This window comes from Physeter macrocephalus, chromosome 18, assembly GCF_002837175.3.
Source record: "Physeter macrocephalus isolate SW-GA chromosome 18, ASM283717v5, whole genome shotgun sequence".
NCBI lineage: Eukaryota > Metazoa > Chordata > Mammalia > Artiodactyla > Physeteridae > Physeter > Physeter macrocephalus.
This window is the reverse complement of record NC_041231.1, coordinates 47,315,154-47,321,246: the sequence shown is the minus strand read 5'-3', so window position 1 is coordinate 47,321,246 and position 6,093 is coordinate 47,315,154. Positions and strand designations below refer to the sequence as shown.

At 49.7% G+C, this 6,093-nt stretch overlaps 1 protein-coding gene across 1 annotated transcript in view; it reads right to left on the bottom strand.

Annotated features, from left to right (window-relative positions):
* MYRIP (myosin VIIA and Rab interacting protein) overlaps positions 1 to 5,426 on the bottom strand; it is a 223,987-nt gene extending 218,561 nt beyond the window's left edge. The window contains exon 1 of the mRNA XM_024117042.3: positions 5,123 to 5,426. The gene's annotated coding sequence lies outside the window, so the exon portion shown is untranslated. The remainder of the gene's footprint in view (positions 1 to 5,122) is intronic.
* Between the last annotated feature and the right edge of the window lie 667 nt (positions 5,427 to 6,093).

Sequence of the window (6,093 nt, the reverse complement as noted above, 5' to 3'; positions counted from 1 at the left end):
CATGTGTTTGTTGGCAATCTGTATATCTTCTTTGGAGATATGTCTATTTAGGTCTTCTGCCCATTTTTGGATTGAGTTGTTTGTTTTTTTGATATCGAATAGCCAAAGCAATCTTGAGATAGAAAAACGGAGCTGGAGGAATCGGTCTATGACATAAATCACAGCAAGATCCTTTTTGACCCACCTCCTAGAGAATGGAAATAAAAACAAATGGGACCTAATGAAACTTAAAAGCTTTTGCATGCAAAGGAAACCATAAACAAGACCAAAAGACAACCCTCAGAATGGGAGAAAATATTTGCAAATGAAGCAACTGACAAAGGATTAACCTCCAAAATTTACAAACATGAGATGTTGATGCAAGTCCTACTACCCAGTTACTCACCTCTGGGGGTATATACCTTAGACACACTCTTATACATTTCTACAAGATTCTATCAAGGATATTCCTTGCAATATTTTTGTAATAGCAAAAGGTAAAAACATCATTTTGACCTTCAGTGGGGAATTAACTCTGGAATATTAAACAAACAAAGACTACAATAAAATGAATCAACTAGATCTACAATTATCAACATATGTCAAAACCAATGTTGCGTGAAAAAAGCAAATCACAAAAATCAATGGCAAGCCTCCATTTACATAACAATTTTTATAATGTATTTGTTTATTTTAGTTTTTTACATGTCATTTTATTAAAAGGTGTATACCATTAGCCCTCTATGCATTTCCCCCTTCCACCCTTCAATCTTCTAGGTACACATAAAGTTCTTCTGAGAGCATCTTTTTTTTATTGAAGTATAGTTGATTTACAATGTTGTATTCATTTCAGATGTACAACAGAGTGATTCCGTTATACATACATATATATATTCTTTTTCAGATTCTTTTCCATTATAGGTTATTATAAGATATTGAATATAGTTCCCTGTGCTAAACAGTAGTAGATCCTTGTTGTTTATCTGTTTTATATATAGTAGTGTGTATCTGTTGATCCCAAATTCCTAATTTATCTCCCCCTGCGCCCACTTTCTTCTTTGGTAACCATAAGCTTGTGTTCTATGTCTGTGACTCTATTTCCATTTACATAAAATTTTAAACACAAAATGAGACTGCACATTCTGATGGGCATACACTCAGCCCCAATGTTATAGGCTGCATGGACTCAATCCCAAATTCTCATCCTTCACTGTCTGGATTTCCCTCTTGCTCAGCAGAGAATTTTCTATTTATGGCAATCACAGATTTCGACTCAAGTAGCTACTACATGTACCGTGCTATACTAGCTGTCAGGGAGGACAAAAGAATTATGCAAGACTCCTCGAACCCTGCAGAGGGTACAACTCAGCTAGGGAAGCCACCTGAGAGACTGGCTCTCAGTCCTCACTCTGGCTCACATAGTGTGTAAACTTAGAGTGCTTAATTGTCAAGGCCCAGTTCCTTCATCTATAAGATGGGAAAGTCACCCTCCTCCTGTTTAGAACATTAAATGAATATATATATATGTATATAGTGTCCAGCATATGCAAACACTCAACACTCTCAGCAATCAAAGGCATGGCAGCCATCACACAAATACAACCTTCTAAACAGCGTCTCAGACACACTGACAGTTAAAAGGTGATGGACGGTAGAAGGGCACTGGATACGTCCGCTTAGCCCTCTCCACAGCTGCATACAACACTGCCACCCCTGGTGGTTTCCCCTGTGACTTGGCCCCCTCTCTGTGGAACACAGGGCATTTCTTCTAGCAACAGTTTGGCTATACCCAGGCCTATTTATTCTTCCAAGTTCACCATGAACAGTGCTCTGTGAAGAGAGCTACCTGCCTCAGGAAAGAGAATTCCTTCTCTCACACCTTTGGAAGGATTCTGGGGTAAAATGAGACCAAAAGGATCATAACACACCTAAGCTAGCTTTTCGGTTAACCTCTTTAGAATCCCAAGGACATACCACAGCTCCATATTATTAAAGAGAAGGCAATAGTGTCTCAGCTCCATTCACCTCCAACATATACCTGCCTCTAATCTGCAAGCCACCCTCCTCAAAAGCTGGGATAGGGTTCTATCCATGGACTTAGTAGCAGGCACCAGAGGGGAGGCCTGCCTCCCAGCCACTGGAAAAACCACAGTGTTTGGAAATCACTTTTGGAGATACTGAGCTGTTGAATTTTATTCCTGGGACTCCTTCCCGAGGACTTGGGAAAGGATAGTGGGTATTTCAGTTATCCAGCCAACGTGGCTCCACCATGTGGCAACAGCACAAACAGCTCATAATTTGCTCAACCTTAAAATTCTGTGATTCTTACCAATTTATAACTTTGAGGAATTCAAAATACTTCTATTTTGATATGTTGAAGAATTCACTTATGTCTTTTCTTCATTCATATTTTGTTATCACACTATTTCAGATTTGCATTATTCAAATACACCCTATGAATAGAGCAGCCTCCAATGTCAGCACTGTTATATCTAGGGTTGGGCTTGTTACATCACACAAGAACTGATGATCAGATTTTCGGGGGACAACCAGATCAGACTCCACCCAGATCTGAAGACCAAATTCTTCCTTCTAGCTTTCTGGACTGGCTTAGGTATAACTACCTTTGGTTTGCATATATAAAAAAGTGAAAAACATCAAGCAGTTTCATTTTAGCTTTGAAACTAAAATGATAAATAATAATAGTAACAAAAAATAAAACTCACCTGACAAAACTAAACAGGATGTTGGTTACCCACAGGGGAGGGGTGGGGGTGATAGTGCCTGTAGGGGGTAATTGGGAGGCTGGGAATATTCTAGGTCTTAATCTGGGCACTTGTTACACAGGTGTGTTCAGTTTGTGAAAATCCATTGAGGGCACACTTCAGATCTGTGCAATTTTCTGGGATGATATTATAACTCAAAGGTCTGACAAGTCAGTCAACCCTCCTTAACTTGCCTTTGAGACAAACACAATAATAACCAGGAAGGCAAAGAGAGGGGCATGCCTAACTCTTCTCTACAAGGTATTTCAGTCTGTGTATCAATTGCTCTAAGGGCCATGGCCACAGATGAGCTCTCCTTCTGTCTCTCTAGACAGGGAGGAAGGAGACAGGACACAATCAATACCACTGTTAGCTTAATTGCTGAAGGTGGTTAACAGTTTACTTTCTCAGATCCTGGAGCAGACAGTTCCCCCTCCTCCTCCACACACAAAACCTAGACCACAGAGAGAACCTGACACAAAGAGATACACACCATCTCCACAGAGACAAGCCCCCCACACACAGACACAATGCCCCACCACCAGACACAACCCCCAACTCCACAGAGACAGCCCCCAGCCCCATAAAGACAGCTAGCTTTCAGCCCACAAAGACAAACTACAGATGTGATGGCTGGGGTGGGGGTAATTTGGAGAGATGGGGCTGCCCATGGGCAGTCAAGGAACATCAACAGGAAGATGAAAAATAATATTTTCAAAGTCTTACCAAACTAAATTTGTTTAGAAAGAGGGATTTTTAGACCTGAGAATACAGTCTCAAAGTTGCTGTGAAAATATATTTAAATCACCCCCATTTCCACCCACAGCTCAGGTCCCATCCTCTTGGACCATCGTCCTCTACTTTCACATCTATCATGTACCCTGAACCCCAACTGCCTTCGGAAGACTAAAAACAGGGATTATTCCATTTTATAGATTTAAAAAGTTGAGGCTCAAAGATGTTTGTCAGACATCACAAAACTATCTAAGTGGTCATCTCATCCCTGAGTTGGGGCGAGGGAGGCTGAGTTGGAGGGGCAGGGTGATAACGCCAAAAGAGGAGGGGCGACCCTCTCCCCAGCCCAAAACTCTGAGAACCGCCCACAGCCCCACAGGAGCTGCCTCAATGGGTCTGGAGTAAATGAGTCACGTCTGGCGACATTCACACACATTCTGGGACTGGATTCCACCTTCCCCTGGGAAAGTGGGAAACCTCCAGGTCAAGGGGTCGGGAGTGGAGCGGGCAGAAATAAAGCCAGACTTAAGGCATTTTCTAAGATCAGATAGGAGCCAAGCCCAGAGCTTACTGCTTCTCTTAGGAAGTCCCTGGGCCCAAACTGGTGTGTGCAGTCCGAGCCTCTCGGATACTTACTTATCCTCGGGGACAGGGCTTATTTGGGAGAAGGAAACGGAACAGGACTGATCTAAGAGCAGGCAGCTAGCAAACTCCCCTACCCTGCGGAGACATAAGTAAATTAAGTGACGGGGAATGGAAGGGATGCTGCACATGTTGCAGGTCCCCGGGCTCCCAATGAGGAATCGCTCCGCTCCGCGCTCCCCGAAGATACCCCGCGGCTACATCCAAACCTCTGAAGGGTACCTTAGAATCGGTTCCCGACCTCAACAAAAAGCAGCGGAGTTGGAGGGTAGGGAGTAGGAAGGAGGAGACCGGGATGAAGCTGAAGTGAGCACCTCACACCCCGCAACAGCCGCTCCTCCCCAGGCCGTCCTAGAACCCGGCCAGAAGTAATCGACTCCGGTTCTTAGTCCGCGCACCGGCCGTGACCTTGAACGAGTCCCTGATTAGTCCCATTTTACCCAAATTAAGAGTGGAAAAGAATCAAGTCCGTCGCGCTGGTCGCTTACCTGATGGTTTAAGGCGCCCCGCCAGCGCGCCAGGAGCGTGGTGGGTGCGCGGTGAACCGCAGCCCAAGATCTACGCGGCCAGTGGAATCGCAAACCGCGAAGGAAACGCAGAGCTGAGCTCGGACCCCGGCAGCGGGAGAAAGGGGCGGTTCCGATTCTGCTACGACCCCCTAGCAAGTTCGACGACCCCCTAGCAAGTTCGATGGCCCCCCCCCCAACCTCCTCCACAGAGGCGGACTGGCAGTGCCCCGGGGCCCTGGGCAGCGGGAGAAAGGGGCGGTTCCGATTCTGCTACGACCCCCTAGCAAGTTCGACGACCCCCTAGCAAGTTCGATGGCCCCCCCCCAACCTCCTCCACAGAGGCGGACTGGCAGTGCCCCGGGGCCCTGACTCAGGACGCGCACGGGGTGTACTGGGACACGAAAGACACCTCCATACACCCACCCCCGAAGTTGCGGCAACGTAAGGGGGAGAGTGGCGCAAAACTGCCGGAGGGGAGGGGACGGTACTCACACGGGGTGGCCGGGCTGGAGCAGATCCGTGACTGGGGTCATCGATGGCGGCCGCTCTCAGGCCACCGCGCCTCGGAAAGCCTGGGGCACCTGCCGCAAAGCGCCGCGTGGATTAGGAAGCTGCGAGCAGCAAGGCAGGGGCACGGGGCGGTCGGCGCGCCAGATCTGAGCTGCAGCGCTGCGGGGGCTCGGCCGCCAGAATCGCAGCCGCAGCGGGAGCTCAGAGCGGGCGCGGGAGGCGGGAGCGCGACAGCGGCAGCGGCTGCGAGGGAGGCGCCCGCGCCGCAGGCAGCCAGGGCCAGCATGGACGCAGCCCCTGCCGACACCTGCCGGCCCGGGCGACGACCAATCAGAGGCGCCCGGAGCGGGGGCGAGTGCCGGGCACCCGGTGGGAGGGGGGCGCGCGCTCGCGCCCGTGCTGGGGCGGGGGGCGCCTGCCCGGCGGGCTTCTCAGGCCCTCCCCTCCGCGCGCAGGCGGCCAGCGCGGGAGGGGCGGGGCGCGGCGCGGCAGGGGGCGGGGCTGGGGCTGAGCGCGCCAGGGACCGGGACCCGCGCCCGGCGCTTGGCTCTACCTTGAGGCGCAGTGCGGTGTCGAGGCCCCGGCCCCGGGGTAGCCAGATGAGCCCTCAAGTCATTACCAGCTTTGAAGTAAGGGTTTTTCTTCCCTGCCCCTGCGCCCCGGGCTCCCGGACCCTCCCTGACAGCCGAATGCCTGGTAACCCGAATGCAGGGCCGGCCTGGCTTCCGGAGTGTGGGCGCCCTCCTTCCCCAGCCTCACCGAAGCCGGCGTGTCTCCAAAGACAGCTCTTCCTCACTTCATAGTGCCTGGGTATTTAAAGTCACCGTGGTGACCCATCCCCTGGTCTGGGTTCCTTTCGTTCTCTCCTGAATTTACTGCGCTAGCGACACTCCTTCGTTCAACACACATTGACTGGTATCGCTTTTGGCTCAGAGAGCTGGATCTCCCAGGCT